This window comes from Talpa occidentalis, unplaced genomic scaffold, assembly GCF_014898055.3.
Source record: "Talpa occidentalis isolate TD23 unplaced genomic scaffold, MPIMG_talOcc4v2.1 talOcc4.3, whole genome shotgun sequence".
Taxonomy (NCBI): Eukaryota; Metazoa; Chordata; class Mammalia; order Eulipotyphla; family Talpidae; genus Talpa; species Talpa occidentalis.
In genome coordinates, this window is record NW_023603184.1 from 123,524,908 (window position 1) to 123,551,553 (window position 26,646).

Consider the following 26,646-nt stretch of genomic DNA (forward strand, 5'->3'; position numbering starts at 1 on the left):
CTAAAATTGCATAAAACTAATAATTTCAGGGTGACTGTCCTGAGCACTCAGGGGAATAAATGCAAGGAGTACTCATATATGATTTTTTTTTTTAATCCAGGTCAATTTAAAATTTATCTGGGTGGGCTGATCACAAAATGCTTCTCTGCATTTTTTCAATTGCCTGATATTTTTCTGTACTATCTCAGCTTCTTAAATACAAACTTTATTTTCTGTTACCTGTGATTAACTATAGATTTCCAAATTTTTTACTTCCTATTTGGATAAATTTAGAAAAACTGATTTTATCCTCTCCTCCCTCCCTCTTTCACCCCCCCTCCCCCCACACACACATAACTATTCATTCTTCATAGCTGGGGCTGCTGTGCATTTTAACGAAGCCTTTTTCAATGGGCACTGAATTGTTCTTTGAGGGTTGCTCTTTCCATTAAGTAAATGAAAAATTAATGACTTATTGGGTGTTACTATTGAAATGCAAGTTTTCATGTGCAATGTCAAGTCATCCCTGTCACAGACAGTTTCATTATAGAAATGAATTCACCCTTAGTTAAGAACATCTAATTTTTTATTCTTATCTGATGATGATTGAGTTATTGCTCAAGTTAATCATAATTAGTTTCTAGTTCTTGAGAACACACCAGTGTGGGCAGGTAGGGAAAAAGAGCCAAACCTGTGACAGATTTTTCCTAATTGCAAGTACTTGCTCAATTATTTTGTGTATAATAATAGCTGCCTGTGAAAACATCACCAAATGATGATGAATCTTTGTAATCAAGACAGGCGACCCGATGCTACCTCTATGACCTAGAAGAAAGCAATATTAACATTTAGTAAAGTGTAATACTTTCAGTTTTGAATATATTTAAATCAGGTTTCTTTAAAAATAAGACCCCAGCCTCCCTGGTGGAGCAAGGGGTTAAGTCTCAGCACTATGAAGCTATCCGCAGTCACTGCAGTGTGAGTTCGATCCCCGGCCAGGGAGCTACCCACATGGTGCAGCAGACCTCTCCTGTCTTGCCCGCTATTCACCTCAGCAGTGTATTTCAGTCGATCTGACTGTCTGTTCCCCACTCTGTCTCTGGTGAATCCTCTCACCCCACCCCCAAACCTCTGGCCTATACCCCAGTTCTTGTATGCATAAATAAATAAAATAAATCTTTAAAAAAATAAAAATAAGGACCTCCCTGGTTGCGCAGCGGTTGAGCACTGGGTTGCGAAGCTACCCGCAGCCTCTGCGGCGCTGGTTCGATCCCCTGCTGCTCCCCGGCCATGGGAGGAGGGTCCCAGATGGCGCGCAGACCTCTCCTGCCGCCCGCTGCTCCCTTCAGCAGTGTACTTCGGTCCTTCTGCCTGCTCTGCTCCCCGCTCTGGCTCTGGTGAATTCTCTCACCCTCCCGCGCTTCTGACTGTACCCAGTGCATGTATAAACAAAACAAACAAACAAATAAATAAATAAAACATGCCTCTATAAAAAAAAATTAAATTAAAAAATAAATAAATAAATAAATAAATAAAAATAAAAATAAGACCCTCATTTTCTTGCTGTATTTAACAAGACAAATGCAGTCAGACAGACAAGAACATTTCTATGTGGAAACTCAAAGTTTGATGCTGAAGGTGGAGGGTAAGGCCGTGGACATATAGGTGTCAGTCAGGAAGCAGCATTTTCACAGCTGGGTTCTTTTCCACTCATGACTTTGGGGTCATGGCTGATGCATTTCTAAATCAGGTGTTTCTTTTTTTGGCTAGCACTGTGGAGCCCAAGTACAAGAGGTAATGTTAGTCAAGTCTACTAGATAAAGACTGTCCCTTACTTCACCAACAATAACAACAACAAAGACCATCAGGTCTGGATTCACACATTCCTTTAAAAAAATGTCAAAATCTACTCCAGACTCTCTGCTCCTCCTCTTCAACAGACCACCTCTTCTTCTCATGCAGTGCCAGCTGCATCCATGAGACACCATGGGGAACAGTGGACAGAAATGATTTCACAATATTGAGTGCTCTGGTGAGCCGGGCTGCTTTCAACTTTAGTGAAGTGGCTATTGTTGCCATCAGTGACTTTCCATTAAACCTCAACTACATTTTCCAGTATGATTCCACCCAACACCACTTCAATGGCACAGTCACATTGAGAACAGGAAGCTTGTCAGCAGTGGAAAGCCCATCTCCATCTTCCAGCCAACATCAGATGGGGTGATGGTGATGATGAATACGTGCTAGAATCCATTAAATGTTTTCACTGCCTTGGAGAAGACAGGGGCTTACTTGAAAGGTGGGGCCAAAAGGGTCATCTCTGCCACTTTCACTGATGCTGCCATGTGTGTGATGGGTTTGAACCACAAGAACTACAACTCTCTCAAGATTGTCAGCAGCTCTCCTGCACTTGACCCTCCTGACCAAGGTCACCCAGGGGGCATCATGGAGGGACAGGATACTTTAGTGATGGTGTATGATAAGCCAGAGCTCCTAAAGCCCCTTCCATTCTCTAGAGGGCCTGGGATGGAATTGTGATGAAGTCAGTCCATGCCATCACTGCCACCCAGGAGACCACAGATGGCTCTGGGAAGCTGTCATGTGATGTCCCCTGGGCTACCCAGAACAGCATCCTCACTTCTACTGAAACAGCCAAAGCTGTCGACAAGGTCATCCCTGAGCTGAACTGAAAGTTGACTAGCATGGCCTTCCATGTCCCCACCCCTACATGTCAGTCATGGAGCTCAGTGATACCTAGAAAAGCTTCCGAGTATGACAACATCAAGAAGATGGTAAAGGAGGAGTCCAGGGTCCCCTCAAGGGTATCCTGTGTTGCCCCGAAGACTAGGCTGTCTCCTGAAACTTTAACAGTGACACCCTTTACTCCACCTTTGATGCGGGGGCTGGCATTGCCCTCAATAACCATGTTGTCAAGCTCTTTTCCTGGTATGACAATGAATTTGTTTGCAGAAACATGCTGGTCCATGTAGGAGTAAGGCTCCCCTAGATTACCAGCCCAGGAAGAGCACAAGTGGAAGAGAAAGGCCTTCAGCAACTGCTGAGCCCTCCCCCCACCCATCCAACACACAGAATCTCCTGACTCCATAACACTTCCATCCCAGGTCCCCAAGAAAACAAAAGGGCTGAGGGAGCTCTACCTTGCCACGTACCATCAGTAAAGTATACTATATCCTGCCCCAAACAGACAAAACCCATACTAGCCATCATGGTTTTTATTCTCAAATCATCCTAAATTTGGAAAGTAGCACCCCTTCCATCTGGCACCTGTACCCTTTTGATGTAGCTCCATCAGCTTTTGAGCTCATCCTTACTTTCTGGCTCAACAAGATGTTCAGGCTTATTTGTCCTTTCCTGACCAGTTGTGGCATCTCCTTGCCCCAAATCTGTAGTTGGCCTTTTTCTCCAGGGAGCCTTGGTTATTTTTAATGTGAAATGATACTTAGACACCAGATATGTTGCCAGGATTGTTCGTGCTAATGGGGTAACTTTGCTCTTGGGGCACGTTAGTGGACAGAGCTAGTGGACAGGAAATGTGAATTTTTTTTAAAGAAATGAAGCTATACTGATTCCTCTAGTTCCACTCCAACACCACAGGGTTCTTCCCCACTTTCCCTCATTCCATATTTGTACCTCCTTTTCGCCCAGAGTGAGAACCTAGTTCCCAACAATGAATGTATTATTCATTTGCTTAATTCTGCAATACATACAAAATAGTTTCAGAATCACTACACTCAGTACATCAACCACAAACTTGGTTAGTAAAGTTCTTTTAATCTTTATAATGATCTATCCTAGTAAGAGAATATAGCTTGGATTAATGTCTTATGGTGAGGCCATCAATTTTATTTACAGCTAGGTTCATTTTCTTCTGTTTAATATTCAATTTTAGAGGATTTTCCCCATTGCCACTTGTTTAATTTTTTATTATGTAAAACATTCTTATAAATATTAATGACTGCATATACTGAATACTTCAGTTATTGATAGTCCACTAATAAGGTTTTAGGCTTATTTTCAGACTTCATGAGATTTCTCCAGGGGTGTCACAACTCGAGTTTCCACAACTATTACCAGTAATTTGTTCTCCCCAGTGTCCTGTGTGTTATACCATCTCCTACAAACCTACCTGCCTTGATTAGTTTGACGTGAACCCTGGGGATATGGGCCATAGCTGGGACTCATGGTGCCCTTCTCTCAAGTCCCTCTCCCTGGTCATCACATTTGGGTTACTCCTGGGACTCACGAGCACCCCAGGCAGAAATGACCCAGCAGAGACCATTCTTTGAGCAGGATTCTTAATCCTTGGTGCACATTGCAAACACCTATGGACTTCTTTGACTGCTGATACTTGTTTCTCCTTCCCAGAACAATTAAAACAAAATCCCTGGGAGTGTGAGTTTTGTCAGTCAGGCTTTGTTTTTGTTTTTGTTTTTGTTTTTAATGCATTGCTCTAAGGAGCACTCCATATCAATCTTGCATACTGGGGGAAAAAATTCTCAGCATACCACTCAATCCAGATATTTATTGATAACAATCCATGGAGAAAACCCTTTCCTTAGACTCTATAGACTTGGTTCTCTGCCCCAGTTCTAGATATATCTGTGTTTCTGGTACCGTTCCTACCCCACACTGCAGTGTGGATGGCATGTCTAATTCAGGACCCTTCTTTTACTGTACAGATTATTCTTGGTTCCGACAGATGCTAAATCCATTTACCATCATCTCGCCAAAGAGGCTGTTATCTCACCATTACTCCCTGCAAAGAACCCCTCCTAGGGTGAAGGAGAATGGGGAGCTGGTGGTGATCATCTCAGTTACATTTTGCTGTGCTATCTGTGAGTAGAGTTTGCAAAGCAGTGCCAATTTATGCCTTCAGCCGTGGCTTTGTAGGCATTTATAGCATTTTCTCTAGTCTTTCTCCCCAAATCAATGAAGAAATAAATTCCTCTAGTCTCTTCCCCAAAATAAAGAAATAGATTTTTATTCTAAGGAACATGTAAAATAACAAGGACATTCATTTTTTATAAATGAACTTCTTGCTATAATGTATTTTCTGCATAATAGGGGGGTGGGGGAGTGAGGCTGGTAACCAACCCCTGACACCATGGAGAGGTGGCCAGTGCTTTGGGCAACCTGAAGGACATTCAAGCACCATGTGAAAAGGGCTTGAGGAGTCTTTTTTTTTTTTTAAGTTCTATTTAGTTATTTTATTATTTTTTAATATTTTATTTTATATAATTCTTACATCATTTTTCATTTTTGCACAATATATGCATTTTCATTTTGGTTATATTCCCCATACAATTGCACTCCTCCTTATTTTGACCCTAATCCTTCCTCTCCCACCTCCTTCCCCCGTAGTGTGTCTCTGGTTTATAGTTGCTTGTTGATTTTGATTTTTACTTTGTATTAATCAGTCTTTTTCCTGGTCCCTTATTTAGGTTTCCTAAATTCCTGCTATGAGCGAGACCTTCTGGTATTTTTCTTTTTCTTTCTGACTTATTTCGCTGAGCATGATCCCTTCTAGCTGGGTTGAGGAGTCTTGAGCAGGAAATCGAGCAAGACTGCACCCCTGATGATGATGACAATCATCACACACTCACACAGACTTGGGGTCCTCCACATTCTATATCTTGCTCCTCCACTCCTACTACACCCAAGGAATCTCGCAAAGATACTCCAGGCCAAGAGACTGCTGTTCCCATCGGGTTTAATTAAGGCCACCAGCACAGGGCACAAAGCCAGGCATTCTTCATTTGGCACTTTGTAACTGAGTCAGCAGAGGTGGTTGCATTCTACTTGAATATTTTTAATGCTTTTAGCCTGAAGTCCTCCTTATTTCTCAATAGCAAAGGAATTCAGGTTAAGTGAAACAGGTGATTTGATTAGTCAATGGAATTTATTGAGACATAGGTAACTTTTTATAAATTTTTGTTGAAGTAACATTGTGGTACAACATTAAGTTTCAAGTGTGCATTGTTATGGTAGTTGATTTAGATGGTAGCAAGATTCAGATCTTGTCCTTGGGTAGCTTACTGCTTCTAGAAGGAGGAAACATCTGACAGCACAAGAAAACTTTTGTGCCTCTGGAAGGATACTCAAGAAACTGCCGACAGTTGTGCTTCCTTGGAAGGGCTATGCCACTGCCAGACAAGAACACAGAGAGGCTCTGCGTTGAATATCTTTGAAAACTTTTGAATTGTATAATATGCACATGGATAATCTATTCAACAAGACTGTTTTCTGGAGAAATATGTAGCCATTGTAATATACAGGTATTAGAAGGACACTGATCTGTTGAAGGAACCACATCATAAATTTTACTTTTCTAAAGCAGAACAGCTATGTTCTTATAGGTCAAGTTTCTAGGCAGAGTATCTGGAGGTCATGTACTATTACACACACACACACACACACACACACACATATCATTTTCAAAAAAAAAACCAAGAACATAATTTAAAAGGTACGAAGCATTATGTTCAATTTTAGCAACCCAACCTAAATTAGATAGACTAAAATTCTTGAGTTTGAGCAAGGCAGTAACATTAGGTGAAATATTGAAAGAAGAAAAGGGTGGAGTTTGGTATACTGAAGGAAAGCCAATAGGTGCCTATAGTGATATTTTCTCAGAAAGTGAATTCTGCTTTTTTGGAAATGGTCAAAGAAGTTTCTGCAATAGTCTGTGTATAAAGACATCCAGGTTCAGAGAAAGGGGTAACTGATGCAAGAGAAAAGCTGGATCCTAGAAATGTTGTGGGAGAAGAAGCAGATGGCAGGATTTGAACATGGATTCGGATGAAGACTGAGAAATTAAGATTCAAAACTAAACTCTACAGAACAATCAATCATTGATGTCACTAATATAAATGAAGATTCTTACCAAAAGATGACAATAAAGGAATCAGGAAAATCTCATACTACTAAAGGAAATCCAATGAATATCTATTGAATACCATCTTAAAAACTGAGCTAGGCATCAAAAAAAACACCAAAAATGGTCTATCGTGACTCCTAAGAAAGAGCAACAGAAAAAAAAAAAACCCAACTTCTTAAACATAAAGATAGTTTTCTAACTGCCTCATTTATCAAGAAGAAACAAGAAATCACAGCTTCCTACTCTTTCCTAAGGGTAATTCTACCCTTTGTGTCTTGTGTAGCCAAGGGAATGACAGTGATTTCTGGAACATTCGACAAATCTGAACTTGTGATCGTGAATAATTTAAAAGTGTGATTCTACCTCTTTCTCTCTGTGACCAATGTATTTTATTCTAGATCATGGGAATGACATATTAATAACTGGAGCATGCCACCCACTACTTGGGAAATAAAAAGGGAGTCAAAAGTCATTACACAATGCACATTCAGTGATTCACTCACTTGCAGTTTCAAATATCTGCAGAACCCTGTGCTCACCCATATGCTTCTCAGACAGTGCAGTGGCTGCACATTTTTATCCAGCCTCATTACTGCACTATATGGTCCATTGAATCACTGCTCTGAAAGAAAAGGGAACAGTAACATTGGGAGTGAAGGAAAGATTGAAGCAAAGAAAGGTGTAAGCAGAAAAGTTATGGCATCTGTTCATCTCCACATTCCTGAGGACCTCTGGAGTAGAGACATGCTACGACTTGGGGGTGACATCCAAGCCTGATTCATCCTATGCTATTCTGATCAAGTTGTCCACATGCTCCCACTTTGCTGAAGGATATTCTTCTGGCAAATTCAGCCCCATGGAACATAACCTTGACTCTTAACAAGCAGAAAATACTGCTGAGAGTTGCAAAGTTCCTGCACTAAACCCCAGGAGTATTCAGTCCATAGAAGAGGATCTTTGGTTCTCATGGAGAGCTCTTTCAACTCTAAGTTATGAGCATAGGTGGTTTACTACTCCCCACGATGGATTAGAAGTAAACCCCTGCTCAGATACCGCCTCTAGGAGGCCTCGTGTGAGCCTGCATTCCCTAAGGAGTCAGCACTTTCAGCACCATAATTCGTGAGCTGTTCCCACATGCCAGGGGGCATCTCTCGCTCCCAGGACCTTGTATAGACTTCGAAACATCTCATGCTCCATCAAATGACGAGTTATAAATTAGTCTCCCTAACAGACCACCGGCTTCATGTGGAAGGCAGGGTCCTGTCTTTGCATTTCTCTCTTCCTAGTACCTAGCACAGAAATACACAAAGATACCCAGAAAGTATTGCTGACGTGCAGTGTGACAGAATGTGCCAAAGGAGCCCGGGAGCAATCATTCATTCAATGGCTAGATCACCAGTGCAGGACCTTTCACGGGACTCTGAGAGGGCACCAGGTAAGTCAGCCAGGACAATGATGGAGAACTACATCATTAAAATTCAGAAAAGAAAAAAGAAACTCAGGGCATTTGTACCTGAGTCAGCAGAGGTGGTCACAAACTACTTGAACATTATTACTACTTTTTAAAAAAAGATTTATTTATTTATGCATATAAGAGCTGGGGTACAGACCAGAGATGTGGGGGGGGGGTGAGAGGATTCACCAGAAACAGAGTGGGGAGCAGAACAGGCAGACTGAATGAAAGACACTGCTGAGGGGAGCAGCGGGCGAGTCAGGAGAGGTCTGCTGCACCATGTGGGTTACTCCCTGGATGGCTGGGAATCAAACACGTGCTGCAGAGGCTGTGGATTGCTTCATAGTCGGTGCTTAAACCCTTGCACCACCAGAGAGGCCCCATTATTACTATTTTTAACCTAAAATCATCCCCATTTTTCAACAGCAAAGGAATTAAAGGCAATCACAACAGGTGATTTCATTAGTCAATAGAATTTATTGAGATCTAGGGTTTTTTTTAATTTTACATCGAGGTAACATTGCATGTGAACAGGGTGTAAATTTCAGGTGTGCATCATTATGTAAAGAAGAGCTGAGGCTTGAGTGTGGGTGGTTGTTGGAAGACAGAGAGTCCCCTGGGGAGGAAGGGCTGCACCTATAGCTGCTGAAAACAAAACACACAGAGACTGTGGCCTAGGACATCCCCATCCCTCCTGTCTCACGCAATCCCTTCCCTGAAATTTCTAAGCAAGCGCTCACTGGATGTTGGATCTCCTCCACACTTCTGACAACATCAGAGCTCCCCAACTCTGACCCTCTGCAAACCCCTCTTTAGCTGATTAAATCCCAGTCAGTCTAGGATGCCGCTCCTGTTGACCAGCAGGAAGGATGCTGTAGGCCAGCCATGAGACCATGTGACTGTGACCTGCAAGTGTATTTTATGATGGGACCGGGTACAGAACAAGGCTTGTGTATGGCACGGGTCCTGCTGGAAAGGCAGGGTGAGCACCTGGAGAAAGTTAATTAACAGCTCCATAGCTAACAGCCAGAGGGGTCCAGGCACATGATGCCCTGAGGCCTGAAGGTGGATGGATCTGTGTGCTGAGCAGGCGGAAAATATCCAGTTCCCATTCATTAGAAAGAGCACAGTCCTAGCACACGACTACGCATTTCTCACGATTAACCAGGGTGATGACAGCAATAACAGGAGCCAAGCTATTTATTTGCTTACAACGTGGTTTTACATGAATTCTCTGTTGACACTAACAACAATCCTATGGGTTGTATCACTTTCCAAGTGTGGTCCCTGGCCCTGCCGCCTTGGCATCACCTGGAAATTTGTTAGAATTCTCAGGGCTACTGAGTCAGCACTTGAGCTGGGGCCCAGCATTTTGCTTTCACAGGCCCTTCAGGATATTTTGATGCATGTTGAGTCTTGAAGACCACAATCCCAGGCAGCAGTTTTGCCCCCAGGATTACATATGGCAATGCTGGAGCACAGAAAGATGGGGGGGGGGGGATGTGGGGGGGCTGCCCTAGGTCACTTAGGCATTGGTGGAACCAGAGTTTGAAAGCAGCAGACTGACTACCCAGAAATGGAAGCCACCCCACTGGATTCTTCAAATGCCCACAGTGCAGTGTTTGAGCCCCAAGTGCTCACAGAAGTAAAGTTTATTCTCACAGATCAGCTTCACGGCCAATGGGAAATCGAGGCTGCAGTCACTGAATATCACATCAACAGAGGCTGCACATAAAATGATCCTGAGCAGCTGTGTTACTTGCAAAAATGATCAGGGCTCCAGTTACTTGCAGTGATAAGTTAAATGTAAGCTTGGTTTCTTAGAGTATAGGTTTAGAAGGCCTGTCGTGTACAACAGCCCATACCTACACTGTGTGGAACTTAAACTGTAAACAAGATGACTCAATCGCTCCCAGTTCTCCACCACCCTCTGCCCAAGAGGCAGTGGGGACCCACTGGGCCGCTGCTGCTGAGGCACCTTGTTGAGGAGAACGCCCAACGCTCACTTTCCCTTTGCTCAGCTCCCATCACCTGGCATGTTTCCTTTGAGAAACACCTCAGGTTTTCAAAACAACTTACAAATAGATCAATCATCTTTCCTCTATTCCCTCCCAACTCCCTCACACTGGGCAAGGCCAGTAGGGATTAGGGAAAGACACCTTGGTTTCTAGAAGAGGCAGAGATCTGAGCTTGTTCTGGGCAATGTCTCCTCTACTTGTGCCAAGAGAAACTGCTGCCTATACACTTCCAGCACAACCCTCCCGCCAGGAGTGCAGGCCCTCCTCAGCCCTTGTCCAGGCCAGCTGCCTTTGCAGGGTCTCATGCTCTATAATCAAAGTGAATCCCCACCATGTCCCCTCACTCACTGTCTAAACTCCTTTGACGACAGGTATGAGAACATGGCTGACCTATTCGGCTTCCCCCAGCTCTCCTCACCTTCTCTGATGTTTCTGCCTATTCTAGACGTTTCAGAATTCATCTCTGTGCTACTCACTCATTTCATGAGAGGGAAGCCCCACCTGTCACTTTTGCTTCCTTATGTGCCTAGAATAGAAACCCACACTCCACTCACAGATGGAACACACCCAACACACCCAACGTTTTACAACAAGCAGGTTTTTTCATTCTCAAAACAAAAATACTCTAATTTAAGTGACAGGCACAAGAGAAACTGGGAGGAGGAGATGCTGTTCTGAGAGCAGGAAACAGCCCTTTGTCCTAACTCTCCAAAAGGTGGGAGGACCATGGCCTTCTGCAGAGCTGCGCATGGGGCTCTTCTTGACATTGTGATTCAGGACAGCTGCTCCGTGCCATCAATACCAAAATGCCCAGAGGCTTGGGCTTTACTTGAAATTCATGTTTTAAGTATGCAAAAAAAAAAAAAAAAGGGAAAGATCTCAGGAAATATTAAAGAAATTGAAAGTCTACAGCCTACAGGAAGAAAAACTCCATGTGTCCATAATACTCAGAACATTTTGTGGGATGTCAAGGAATTAAAAAAAAAAAAGTTGCCATACAGTTGTTTCTATTTTACCAAATACAGAACATAAATTGGATTAAATTGTAGGAATATCTTTATCCACATAAATGGACATATACCAGCGAAATGTCTATAACTAAATATTAAGTAGCTAGTGACAGAAGGAGGTGACTGGGGGATTTCTCTCACTCTCCCCTTCACTTTCTCTCATTCTACTAAGAATTGAGTAGAGAAATATACCTCAGAATGGCTGACATTCCTGCAACTTGGACAGGAAATTTGACTAGTACCCACTTAAGATGGTGCCAGTTCAGATTTTATAATTTTAACCCACTTTTCACCTTGAGACACTTTTCAGGTAATGGAACATGCTTTAATCAAATAAAATGCTTATAAGAGTCTCAGCTTGTGCACTCAAAACCAAGCCTAGAAGACCAATTTGTCCTCCACTAGAGCCTTCTGGAGGGGCTGGGTTTTCCACAGGAGTATTTATAACAAAGACCTGGATGACAGCTAGAGAAGCCAGGTGCTGCCTCCACCAAACAAGGTAGAGACCATCTGAGAAAAGTCTTTAAACAGGTAAAAACACAATCTTTCACTTCTCAAAGTTGTTGGATCTTAAATGCTTAATTTATTTTCAATATGTTCTTTCATGCTAGTTCCATAATATTCTACAGGCTTATCTCTATCACAGATAGGCTCTATGGGTCCTGTGAAGTTTGGCATCATTAATTTCCCAGTTGGATAGTTAAATATGTACAAAATGATTGATAGGACAACTTGTAAGCAAGATTCTTGATCCAAAAAAAATCTGACAGATGCTGGCAGAAATGTATAGTAACCTCTAGAGAAAAAAAACTGCAGAGAAATTAGCCAGCATAGTTACTGGAAAAAGAGATGAAATGTTCATTTGGATACCCAAAAATATTTTGTTGTCAGGTAATTTTCAGAAATGCTTGTTTCTTAAAAAAAAACATCCCAAGAGCTTATCATAATAGATCTAGTGATGCTAATTTTTAGAAAATTATTTATCAACTCCTGAGGTATTGGTTCTGGCTTGGCAGCTTTGTGCGTGCGTGTGTGTCATTTTTGCCACAGCAGCTATACGGCTATTGATTAATGAAAAATTATTGGTAACTAAGAAGTTCTGCAAGGAAAACATATTAAGAAGACCACAGTTCTAAGATACAAATCACTTCTGAGTCACAATCCCATTTAACAGAGTAATCATGGTTTTGTGTAATCCTTAAGCAGTCTCTGGGAGGCTTTTCCCACCTGCAATCCCTGCCCTGCACCACCTATCTTGATTCTTACCTGATTATAGTGAGTCAATGGTGAAATTGTTAATTTCCCTGTAAGGCTCCTCACTCCAGGCTATAAATTAAAAGTCTCCTCTTAGTCTTCTCTTTCTCTCTCTGCCTGGCATCAAGACGTAAAGGTCTAGATGGAAGTATGGATGGATAAGAGGAGGGACAGGTGGATGGACATTTGGATGGGTGGGTGGATAAATGCTCTGAAACATGAATGAGAAGATAAAACAAACTTTGTAGGTATTGGGTCTTCCTTTGTCATTTCTTTGAAATGGCTCTACTAATTCTAGAAAAATAAGACCACTCTTTCCAGCAAAGGCAACTGGAATGACTGGAATACTGCAGAGAAGATATCAATATTTCTGCCAATGATTTGTGGATGTCTATTGCTTTCCCAAAAAATAAGTTTTAAAAAAATCATTGAAATCAAGGAAAGGTAGAACCTTGAAAGATAATGTTAAACAGTGGAATTACATATACATAATATCCCATGTCATTCTCAGGATCTGGGTCTCTCCACAGCAAACGGGCAGTGGGGCGATGCAAACCACCTCTGAGAGGCCAGGTGGACTGGCAGACGATGGTCAACAAATTCCTCCAAGCTTGTTCCACCTCTAGACCTGCAGCAAGGAGAAAGAACATCTTTCACCGCCTCAAACGGCAGAGAAGCTGACCCTGAAAAGCCGGTTCCACTACTAGAGGGGGAAGTACTTTCTGTACCCCACCACTGCCACACCACCCTTCAACCAAGCAGTAGGTTGAGTTCTACTCACAACACTATAACTTTTACAGAAGGCCTTCCCTCCTGAAGCCTGAAACCAGTAAGAGGGCTACCCTAATATTCCAAAATGTGAATTACACCCTAAGGGAGGGAAGTTGGCCCCTGCTAGATCAACTCAGGGGCTAACGCAGAAAGCTGTCCTGTATCCTTATCGCTTTTCCCTCCAGTTCTTCCTCACCCATATGACTCCCAAATATCCCACTGCACTTCCTCAGCACCTCCAACGTGCAGCCAGGGTCCCCTTTCTCAAGTCAAGCTCGGAGGTGCCATTGTACACAGAAGGCAACCCGTCCTGTATTAATACAACCAACCCTTTGTGGGGGTGAGTGATTTTTCATCCTGCTTCCCAGGATCCCTGACCCACTCCCTCCTGCCTAGAGTCACTACATTCCAGTTGCTCAGGAACCGCTGGAGTATCTGTCTTTCCTATTACAGGCAATAGAGCATGTTACACAATCACCTCAGTGTCATATAAGGGAATTGAGTCCTGGGATCCCATTTTAATTTGTGGAGTTTAGGGGCTTCCAGGCCCTAGGGAACATACTCGACCATGTTCTCTTGATCTTGGTGAAAGTCCTGGATATATTGACAAAAACATGTTGGGCTTGAACACTCTTTCAATTACAATATCTCTCAATCACAATGCCCACACAAGGGGGGTTGGATGTTAGATTGGGAAATGTTAATAAAGCCAAGGTGATGTTTCTCGGAGCTTTTAATTTTAAAGATTTGTCTATGGATAGAATTTCACTTAAACTCATTTATATAGTTTACACCCTTCTCATTTCTCAACCCTATACCTGGATGTATACAGGTGACAAGAAACCAAAGCACAGCATATACCATGGGCTTCTTCCTCTTCCTCACAACAACACGTTACTTGCCTGTCACAGAGAGTGGGGGGACCTCAGTGAAGAGCTAAGATTGTCAACTTGTCACCCCTGCCTTTTGCCCAGGATGGGAGCGTTTCTTCTCCCAGTACCTTCTTGACTCACTGGCACTCCTGTTCATACATGCAGATGACTGAGTCTCATCACCTGTCTTAAGTGTTGGACTTCTCCCCTGGCCCACACTCACAGCTATAAATAACTAACTTATTAGTTATTTATAATTATAATATATAAATTACATGTATATATTTATATAGTTGCTACAAGCCAACAGGGGGAAATGGAGAGATGCCCATATGGAAATAAAGAAGTTCTGCTCAACAGAGACAGGTGTACACCTTCAATATCATCCAATGCAGCAAGGCAGGAAACTAGAGAAAACATGAAACCTGGAAAGTAGGTTAAAGAAAAAATCAGGCATATCAGCAAATATGACCCTTGTGCAGAGGAAACAGTGTTTCCCTATGTACAGAAGAGTATATCTGTATGTTCTGATCAATTATAGAAAATGGGTCTCACAGAGGAAGACAGTAGAGGCAGTCTCCTTCTGGGGAGGGTGATACTAAAGCACAACACATGTGACTTAAGGTTTGGGAGTGCACTGAATGGATCCGGCCCCAGCCCCATCATTTCCAAGTTGTAGGATTTGGGGAGTGAGTTGTCTAACTGTCCCAAGTCCCAGTTTTCTCAACTACAATGGGGTGCTCACGCACCCCAGTGCTCACGCCGTGGAGTTGTTGGGAGGATTAAAGGATGCAGCCCATGCAAAGAGCTTGGCAGGTAGCAGCACATATTAAGTGTGAGCTGCTAAGGATATTTTCGCCTCTTATCACTCATGAGTTCATCCTAGACAGGTGTCTAATTCATTTATTCATTCAACAAATATTTACATCAAGTACCCATATATGGGGGCTTGATCACCAAGGTGACCCATGTGACCCCTGTTTTAGCCACGATGTTGGCATCATCCATCAAGCTTCTCTATGAATAGAGTGAAATAGCATTCAATTATTTCTGCCTAATTCTCAGCCCACCAAGAGTCTTTTGATCACATTTTGGCTTCCTCTGGATTTGCCTGTGGGAAGAAGGACACTGGCCCAATATTATCTGCATGGTCTGGTTTCTCCTTGTAAATTAATGTCATGGGTCTGTATTATAAAATAATCTCTGGGAGTTGGATTGGGTTCCTAGTGGCCAATCGACTCTAGAGCTCTAATAAAGTTAGGTTTCTGGTGGGTGAAGGAACAGACCCCAGGCTATAACGAAGGTCACTCCTTCACCCTGTGAGGTCTCCAAGTCCTGGGAGTTCTGGAAGCCAAGGGACTGGCTTCTGTCTGCTCTCATATGCAGTGACACACCAGATGTGAACCTGGACCCTGAGGACCTCTCACTGACCCCAACTCTGCCACATCTCACCACCTGAGCCTGGCCTGGGCACTCGGGAGCATGGGACTTCATTCCCTCCAGCTGTTGGCCAGGATGCCATAGAAGAGCTTATGTGGAAAGGCACTGATGTCCTCATGCTGAAGTGGGTGTAAGAAGCACCTCAGGACCCTTCCCACCTGCCCGCAGCTCACTGGCCCACCCAGAGGGAAGTGAGGGGCGAGTCTGTGTGTCTCCAGCTGCAGAGAAGACCTGAGTGCTGGTGAGGACCAGCCTTGTGGTCACTGCTGTAGGAGCCGACTGAACCAGTATAGGTGGTGCCTTAGGAAGCCTTTCCAGATCAAAATAACCCACACACACCTGCCTGCTAATTCTCAGCATTAGTCACTCCCCTTACTGCTTGGGGGTGTTTTGGGTGTTTGAGGTAGTGAGGTACAGTTTGAGGTACAGTTGATTTGTTAGGCCACAGATCAGCCACAGAGTGCATGAATAGGGAGAAAAATGCATAATTCACAATAAACAGCTTCTGATGACTTCCTTTGTGCTAACAATAAAACACTCAAGTCTTTTTTTTTTTTTAAGATTTTATTTATTTATACTAGAGCTGGGGTACATGCCAGAGTCACGTGAGGGTAAGAAGCTTCACCAGAGACAGAGTAGGGAGCAGAACAGGCAGATGGACAGAAAGCACTGCTGAGGGGAGCAGAGGGTGAGACAGGAGAGGTCTGCCATGCAATGAGGGTTGCTCCCTGGCCGGCAGGGAATCGAACCGGCACTGCAAAGGCTGTGGACAGCTTCACAGCGCTGCGCTCAACCCGCTGCGCCACTAGTGAAGCCCCCATTTTTTTTTTTTTTAGCTGCAGTGTGTTCTTTATTTTACATCATCACTTGCATTTTAGAAGTATAGCACCCCCTCCCCTTTTTTGCCATAGTGCAACCACCACCAAAGCACCCGCACTCCATACCGCAGTCCAACAAAAACATACAATTCTTTTCTTTCTCTTTTTTTATTAATTTTTTCTTACATTGTTGTAGTCTCCATAGTTCTCCCACCACCACATCACCCACGAACCATCACCATATCCCCTTGTGTTCTTCCCTGCCCTGTTTTGACTCCCCTCACCCCACTCCTTGCTGTATGCCTCATATCTATGGTCAGCTTGCAAGTTTTGTCTTTTTCTTGACCTTTTGTTTGGCTTCTCTATATTTCACATGTAAGTGAGACCATCCGATGTTTATCTTTTTCCTTCTGACTTATTTCAGCTTAATTCCCTTCCAGCTCCATCCATGTTGCTGAAAATGGCATGAGTTTGTTTTTTTGATCACTGAGTAATATTCCATTGTGTAAATATACCATAACTTTTGGATCCATTCATCTATTTGGGGACATATGGGTTGGAAAACATGCCATTCATAATATGGCTTCCAAAGTCTTAATGATCTTCCCGGCAACACTTCCCGAGGCTCCTTGTACCAGGATAGCTGCACACGAGCTCCGTTAGCTCTTTGAACGGACCTAACATTTCCCTTCCTCGAGGCCTTTCTATAAGCCACCTGCATCAGTTACGATGGCCAGAGAATCACACTATGTCCCTACACATATGAACATGCATGCATAACATGCACACACAGGTACACACAGATACACACATACATATATATACACACACACATATGCACATAGAGATTTGTCTTTAGGAAGTGGCTCACACAATCATGGGATATGACAAGTCTGAAATCTGTAAGGCAGCCAGCAGACTGGAAGCTCAGGTAGGACTTCTATGTTGCAGGGCCTCCCGGGTGGCGCAGCGGCTGAGCGCTGGGTTGTGAAGCTGCCCACAGCCTCTGCAGCGCCGGTTCGATCCCCAGCAGAGGGTACCACATGGTGTGCAGACCTCTCCTGCCGCCCGCTGCTCCCCTCAGCAGTGTGCTTCATCAGTCTGCCTGTTCTGCTCCCCACTCTAGCTCTGGTGAATTCTCTCACCCTCCCGCGCTTCTGACTATACCCAGTGTTTGTATAAATAAATAAATAAATCTTTAAAAAAAAAAAAAAGACTTCTGTGTTGCAATTTTGAGGCAGAACACTTTCCTTTGGAAAACCTTGGTTTTTGCTTTTATGGTCTTCAGCTCAATTTGAGGCTCACCCACATTATCAAAGGTAATGTCCCTGACTTAAAGCTAACTGACTGTTAATCACAGCTACAAAATACCTTCACAGCAACATCTAAACCAGTGTCAGACCAAACCACTGGGCACCAAGTGATGCATAAATTTAACCATCACACCACTCCTCAACCTGGGATTTCCCCTCCCTGCCTCTCTCACTACCTTTCTCCCTTCTCTCTTTGTATACCCGACTTCACTCTCTCTCCTCTTAGATATCAACAAAACAGCACTTCTTCATGAAGCCAGCTCTGCCTCTCATTTATGAAGGAGTCACTATTGTTCTGTCTAGTAACACCTTTGATTTTCCTGTGTTGCCCTGCCCAGTGCTAAGCACACCTTTATGTCTGTTGTTTTCTGCACCATATCTCCCCCTCCTGGACCTGACTTCCGTCAGGGCGGGGCCATGAGGTTCTTTCTGTCTCCGCCTCATAGCAGCTCTAGCCCCTAGATCACCTTGGCGTACATGAGACAAAGGCTCCCTTCCTCTGGGTGGACGTGCCCTATAGGTCAGGGCCTGGGCACGGAGTAGGGACTGGATTTCACCCCAGTGACTGGAAGCCCTTGTGCAGGATGGTCCATCAGGCAGGATGGGTCACAAGGCCTTCCCCAGAGGACAGGATGAATGACTGTCCCGGACACAACTGCGTGAGACCCAGGTTCTGAGGTGCTTGGGTTTTGACTTGGAGGGAAGATACATAAAGAGATGTAGATCTTGGGCATGAGGAGGCAGGACTTGAGCTGTGTATGTGTGAAGGGAGTGGGATGCAGACAGCTGGGGGGCCTCCGCCACCATAGAAGGGGAAGGCAGAGAGATGAGGATGTAGGATAGCAAGGAGGACCGCCCCTGAGCAGGAGAAAAGACAGGATGGGGTGTCAATGTCAGCTCGAAACTGGAAAGACAGAGAACAAATACCATCAGAGTGGAAAAAGCTTTTAAACCTATTATTATCTTAATGTGAAGTACAGAGGATAAACCTTTGGCAAGATTTAACTAGGAGTGTCAGCCAAAAACCAAGCCTTCTGTAAATCCTCCTCATCCTTTAGGAACTCAGAGTTGTGGTAGTACCCAAAACTTGGGGCAGCTTCACCAACCCCACACAGGTCCTTGGAGCATGTGCATCCCAAGCCTCAGTTGGTCTCTCAATTTTTGGCAAGCTTTGCTGGCTGATAAATTTCTGCCTGAGACTCCCCTGCTCCAGAACAGAGTGCCTTCCAAGCCCAAACAGACCCTGCACAAGTGGAAACTGAGCTGCCCTGATCTGGGGGGACAGTTGAAAACACCGTCACCGTCACCTTAGAAAGAATGAACCCAGCCAGACAATGATTCTGACAACTTCTGGGCCATCAGTGGAGACACAGAGGTGTATTGATCCAAGGGGCATTCGCAGAGCCCCTGCATGGGTCAGGCCCGGGGTCAGGCTAGAGGACACAGCAGTGAACAAGTGAGAGGTGCTGCTCTGTGCATACCTACCAGCCTGCCTGGCACATGGTCCAGGGATGGAAGGGAGGGGACTTTCAGATGCTTTTCTAAATCCATTAGGCAAGTAATCAGTGCCCAACCCACGCCCCATCCCCCATCTCTCCTTGCCGGGGCAGGGTGTCCTAGGGTGTGTTTATTTAAAATTCTCCCTTTCAATTAAAAAGCCCCAGGAACTAGGCAAGTCAGGAACTTTCTGGGGATTTCTGTGCTTCTCACCATTTCAGACACTGACGGCAGCTCACCGGGAGACAGCCCAACTAGACCAGAGCTGATTCGAACGGCATGGGAGGAAGGGTCAGCAGGTCTGCTATGGGACCCCCGCTCTGGTCTGCGAATCCCAGTGCCCATGGGGGCCGGGGGCATATGTCCATTTGAAAGTAAATTCACAGTTTCAGCAAGTGGAAAAAGTTTCATTTGCAAAGTAAAAGTTACTCATTTTGAATTTTCTAATAGAGAGCTATAAGGTTTTTCTATTTTTCGAAAGTGAATATGAAACTTTAAAAAGTTGAGAAATGGTATTTGCCATCTGGGTCCTGGGCAGGAAGGAGGCTGGATCCTTTGAGCTGTGCATCAACCTTCAACCTTCTCCACTTCTCCCAGGCACGCCACACAAGGTACCACTTCCTAAGACTCCCATGACCTCGAAAAGGTTGGGAAGAGCTGCCTATGGCTCCAGACCTGTACAGTCCTGTACCATAGCTGTGACCTAGATGTGGCTCTCGATCCCTTGAAATGAGGCTCATCCAGACAGAGATACGCTGTTTAAGTGCAAGACACATGCCAGAGTTTGAAGATGGTTGCCAAAAAAAAGAATGTAAAATACTTCATTAATAATTTTATATTGATTAGATGTTGAAATGACAATATTTGGGGCATATTGGCTTAATAAAAGATATTAAATGTTTCACCTGTTTACTTTTCACAGTGTGTCTACTAGAAAATTTGTAATTTGTAATGTAATTGGTAATGTAAAAACTTGCCTCCGTGGTTACATTACACGGCTATTGGGGCAGCACAGCTCTGGACAATCCTTACAGCATTTTGACCTGGGGGGAAAAGACAAGACTTAGAGGCATTAGCAAATGGAAGAGATTTAGTGGCTGTCAAGGCTCAGGAAGAAAACGGATCCATCCTTGGATTGTTATAAAAAAATAAACTTTTACAAGATTCAGAATTAAAAAGCACCTACCAGGAAAGAAGACAGGGGTGGGAATTGGAAGGCAGCAAAGGAAAAGAAACTGTTTCAGTCTGTTCAGGCTGCCATAACAAAGCACAGGGGACTGGGTAACTTAAACATCACTCACAGTTCTGGAGATTAGCAAGCCCAAGATCAAGGTGCAGGTAGATTCTGTGTCTAGGGAGAACCCAGTTCCTGGGTCACTGATGGTCGTCATGCTCTTTTGTCACTGTGAGGAAGCTCCCTGGGGTCTCTTGTATGAAGGCACTGATCCTTTTTGGTTGGGCTCCATCCTCATGGCCTAATCACCATTTAAATACCATCACCCTGGGAGTTAGGATCTCAACACATGAAATGGGGGTGCGTGGGTAGCAAGGATCTGGTGGGAGTGGGAGAGGGGACTGGAGGTTCACAAACATTCAGGATGTTATAACATCCTCTAAACCTTATTCATCCCTCAAGTCTGCCCTCTTCCCTCCAGCCCTCCAGCAACCCCAGCCACACCTGCCTTGCTACTGGGCAAGGCAGTAATAACACCATTTAGCAATTCAATTCAGTCCTTTTTTTTCTTTAATTTTTTTAAGATTTATTTATTTATGCATACAAGAACTGGGGTACAGGCCAGAGGTATGGGGTGGGGGGGTGGTGAGAGGATTCACCGGAGACCGAGTGGGGAACAGAACAAGCAAATTGACTGAAATACACTGCTGAGGGGAACAGCGGGCAAGACAGGAGAGGTTGGCTGCACCATGTGGGCAGCTCCCTGGCCAGGGGTCGAACCCATGCTGCAGTAGCTGCGGGACAGCTTCAGAAGTTGCATCTTACCCCCTTGCGCCACTAGGGAAGCCCTCAGTTTAGTTCTATAGCACATTCCATGCACCCACTCTGTGGGTGAGGCATTGTGTGACCAAGGAGGGACAGCCAAGAGGAGGAACAGATTGCTGTCATACAAACTTCCCATGCCAAAGCTGTGTACCAAGAACTGAGAGCTATTTGCTCATCCAAAGTATTTTCTACTTCCCTCTTTGTCCCCAACTGGATTGCAAACTTTCTGCTTCCATCACTGAGCTTCATAAAATGCTGACAATTTGGAATACCTCTTCTGCCCCTTAAACTAGCTCTAAATGTGATCTTAGGCATATTTATGACTTGTCTGTGCCTTGGCTTCTGCATCTGTCCAATAGAGAAAATACAGTAGCTACCTAGGCGAGTCCTTGTATTACATGAGCTGAGCTGTGAAAGTGTTGAACACTGCACTGGCACATTTTTACAGCTATTGATGAATGTCAGTGGTGATTATTATCAGGCCAACTGTTGTTATTCCCCAGCTGGTCCTTTATGTTTCCAGCTATAAGATTTCTGCGTATTTCTGGCTGGCAACACCTAATGGAGAAGTGAGTAAAAAGAGTTTTTTTTGACTGAGTCACAGTGGCAGAAAAGGTGTCGGGAGTTTGGCAGGGATGCCATAAACAATAATCCATTATTCAAGGTCAGCTGAAAACTGCTATAGCCACCAGATGTGCCCAAACCTGACTTAAACAATAATATACTTTAAGATGCATGTGGAAAAAAAAAAAGTACCCTCTGGCTGGATGTATAAGGTGTGTGGCAACCCATCAGTAGTTGCATTGCAGCAGATTTTGGTGGTTTAAATTATTAGACTCACTTTTCAGAAGCTAAGACAAAAGAGAGACCAGAAAGCAGGCATTTGTTATCAGGTGCAGGCCAGATACTTGAATAACAACAGAGATCTGACTTCGTGGAGTTTATAATTTAATTATATATGATCTTATGAAAGCAAGCAACACAAAGTTGTGACTGACACAGCCCAGACCCCTCTAGCTAATGAGTAAAATCTAGATGAGTGGACATTAAAAGGAATTCCAAGTGGAGGGAAACATGGATAATTTGGTTTGGCTGAAGGGTGGATAAGGAAGGGGGAAATCTGGTATTAAATCTAGAAAACTGACCTGGATCAGATCTCAGATATTTTTAAATACAAGTTCAATCTTTAGGTTTTAGTCAACAGTGCAGGCCTTTGAGGCTTTTGATCAAGCAGAGGTCATGACTAGGAAGATTTAATCTGGCAGGCTGTTGTGACATAATCTCCCATTAGCATGGGAGATAATAGCCAAGAGATGGCAAAGGCTTGTGCAAGAACATTGCAGGATGGATTGCCCCCTCAGAGAGGATGGCTGGGCAGGAAAGGAGTCACATATTAAGTCTAACATTGTGCTCAGTGGGGTAGGGGCTTTAATAGGAACAGGTAACAAGGGAGGCAGGAGGAAGAGCTGCTTCCAAACAGAAGATAGTGAATTTGAGTTTTAGACTTAAAACCTGATAGTCAGCCAAGGAATTTATTCACCAGGCAGCTCATTAGGATTGCCAAGAAGTCTGGGATACAGACAGATTTATGAGTCATGAGACTGGATACAACTCCCCAGAGGGTTAAACTACAGAGCAGGAAGAGAGGGGATGGAGAAGGAAAGAGAAGAAAGGAAAAGGGAGACATAAGGGCGCTAGGCAGGGATGCCTCCAGGCCAACAGCAGATGAGAGGGTAGATCTGAGAGGTGGAGCAGCAGGCAAGCTACAGGCCTGGACTCAGAGAGGCTTAGGTTGTGCGCTCAGGCTGCGGGGGGGGGGGGGGGGGGGGCACCTTCCTGCTTCCTGCAGAGCTAGCTCCGCCCTGGCCAGGCTACCACTAGACAGCAAGATTTTAAGGGCCCTTATCATACCCGTCCCTCCAGACTTATTAAAAGCAAAACAAAATCTCTCCTCTATTGACCTGACGCTGGAGATGGAGAATCATAACCCTGATGCGCATGAAGGCACCCCAAACTCAGCAAGACTTTGTTAGTGTGCCCCCTAATCCAGGGTCGGGGTGAAGACTAAAAGCCCTCTCTAGCCTTGCTGCCACAAGCACAAGACTGGGGGTGGGGGTGAGGGAGAGTTTGCGGACTGCGGGGCCAATGTCAGGGCTGGCCGTCTGGGGCGTGATGAGGCCACCTAGGAGGCTGTAGCCCTTCCCGTCACCAGAGAAGGAGCGGTGGATAGGGACAGGTGTGGGGGCCGCGGGGACGTCTTGGAGACCCTCGAGGGGAAATGCGCAGACTCGAGCCGGTTCCCCAGCGAACTGGGTGATCTGCACCCAACTAACCCAGCACTGGCTTGAGGCAACCGGCCATTCTGACCCCGGATCTCCCGGTGCCACAACACCCCACCCCGAAGGCGCGCGGGACCCGCGAGCGCGGCGATCCTGGTTGCCCCAAATCGTTACTGCGGCGCTGAGCTGACGCTTTCCAATCCACGAGGACACGCGAAATTTTGTTTTTCAGAAAAGGACCAGCGAAGAGTGTGGCCGCGCCCTCCCGCCACTCTCAGTAGGGATAGCGCTGTGGGCCGGGGAGACGCCCCGCGGGGAGCGCAGGGCTCGGGAAAGGCGATCACGGCCTGTTAGTGGGGCCCCTACGCACAACGCCCGCCCCGCCAGCCGCGCGCGGGGACCCCGCAGCTGTTGCGCGCGCGGCGGGCACAGATCACCCCGCGGCGCAGCCTCCAGGCTGTGCGCGGAGCCCGGCTCGCAGAGACGCGGGATCACCACCAAGTGGATCATCAGCCGCTACTCAGTTCTCCCTCCAGAACTTTGTGAAGAGCACCCCGAGGGTCTTAAGGACCCCTGAGCACAAGGCAAAAGGGGTGGCGTTTATCCCGATGGTGTGGGGCAAAAAGTATTTAAGCAAAGTATGTTTAGGCTCTTCTGGCTGGCCAGCGGTTCTTGGAAAGCATCTTGGTAGGAAAGAGAAACTGAAAACTGTATGTACCAGGGGGCATCCAATTTGTAAAGAGAAGTGCTTTGAACGATGTTAACAAACATCTTTATCTATTTTAACAGAAGTTTAAAAAAAAAAAAAAACCTCAGTGTAAACCTCATTATACAATTCTGATCTGTGTGCCTGCTCTAACTTTTGTATATATCATCAAAAAGAAAAAGAAAGAAAGAAAGAAAGAAAGAAAGAAAGAAAGAAAGAAAGAAAGAAAGAAAGAAAGAAAGAAAGAAAGAAAGAAAGAAAGAAAGAAAGAAAGAAAGAAAGAAAGAAAGAAAGAAAGAAAGAAAGAGAGGAAAACTGCAAATGATTGTCAGCTACAAAAGCTGAGAATATAGTCTCATCAACTGGAGCTTTGCAAACTTGTTATGCCTACTTTAAATTTAATGACCCCACTGAACTAAGCTAAGGTGAAAAAGGCCCTCTCTGTATGACCATCCTTTCCCATGCCCCTTTGCACACATTAAGAAAAAGATTTAAAGCCAAGAAGACATCTTCTAAATTAATTATGTTATGAAAATGTCACCTTGTGCTTTTGGTTGATCATTAACAGACAAGCACTGAAAATATTTGGGAAATTCTATTCTGTGCCATAAATAGAAATTTGCTTTTTAGATAAATTTTGGCACTACCAAATATTAGTGAATTCTAGTTATCCGACTGTAAATTTTCTCTTAATTAGTAAAAGTTTGTTAAAGAAAAAATTTGATAGTCTAAATATAAATTTTGTTTTACTTGGTGTGTTTAGCTTTTTGTTTTTATTACATACTGAAGGGTTCAGTTTTCCATACCCTTCCAGTGGTGGGTACTTACTTTTAAAGATTACATACCTGTTTGGTTTTTTGAAAACAAAAAGTGACCTTTTTAACTTAAGATTACTTCATGCTAATTTGGCTTTGCTAAAAAAAAACTTCAATTTAAAATTTTTGAACATGCTCACATGGAAAAAAAAATACTAGATCTTATAAGGCCATTCCTTTGCTTATGTATTGTTTTTAAAACAGACTGCAAAGTTTTAAATAATCACTATATATAAATCTGATGCTATTCATAAGTTCTTTTGTTTCAATTTTAATAAAAGGTTATTCCCACTTGACCTCATAAATTTTAACTTCTGTATTGGCTGCAGTTATAAGGCTAATAGGAGTTTCATATAAAATATACTGATGTCTAAAGATCTCAAATAGAAGATTAAACATAGAAGATGACTTTAAAATAAGATTACATTGTCATGTTTTAAACATGTTGCTTCCCTGAGCTTAGTGCTCTATTTTTTTTAAAGTGACTTTTTTTTTTTTTTTTCAGAGAAAGTAATGTGTACATTTAATCTGAGTATGTCAAAAGATTAGGAATCCTTTCAATTTGCCCAGAAAAAATATAAGACCAATTTAGATATAGAAAAACAAGCTTATGTAAGTAATATAATTTTTGAGAATTAGATTACATGGTTTTTAAAACTATGTTACTTTAATTACAGTGAGTTATGTAAATTGTTTTACTGTTTTTAAGCAAAATTCCATATCTTCTGAATTGATTCTAAATGTTTATAAGCTTCAATCTGTCTCTGTGGCCTAATGTTTGGAACTCAAGAACAGAAGTTGATTTTCTCATGGATTTAAAGACTTGGCAAATCACTAGTATAAACACCATCTAAAATACATAGGAAATTTAGACAGTTCTTACATGCTCATATTTACAAAAGTCATCAAATTTGCATGTTTTTCATATATAATCTCCAATTATACATGTAATCAATCATTTTCAACAAAATATGGTATTTAATTCAACAAAATCAATATAGTGGCTTTTCAGTTGTGTGTGGTACTTTCATGCTGATTTTATAAAAAAGATGAAAGTCTATACCAATAAAAAATAGGAGAACAATGGATTGTATGCTTGCTTGCTATTTTGAAGTTTCATATTTAAGATGTTCTGCATAAAAATTATGGAGCTTTTATCTTAGTCTGTATTAGATTATGGAGTATAATGATATTCACTTGTTTATTATAAAGCACAAGCTTGTTGGCAATTCCCTTGACTTTCTATAGCCTCAGTTATCAAAAAATCATTAATTCACTAAGTAAATTGTTGAATAAGCAGTCTTGCAATAATTTTTGAAGGGAAATTTAAAGGAACTATAATAATAATTCCACAAAACCTGTGGAAATTTTGCTACCATAACCTCAATGAAGTAATTTTTAGTTTAATTCTGTTCACTGAATTTGTTTCCTTACATGTAATGTTCAAAATGAAGACTGGCTGTATTTGATGACCAAATTGCAAGCAATGTACTTGTAGATTAGTTTCAAAAGATATAAACACTC

General features: G+C 43.5%; 1 pseudogene; it reads left to right on the top strand.

Moving 5' to 3' along the window:
- Positions 1-1,705: 1,705 nt before the first annotated feature.
- On the top strand, positions 1,706-24,178 carry LOC119255178 (glyceraldehyde-3-phosphate dehydrogenase-like; annotated as a pseudogene).
- Positions 24,179-26,646: the final 2,468 nt, after the last annotated feature.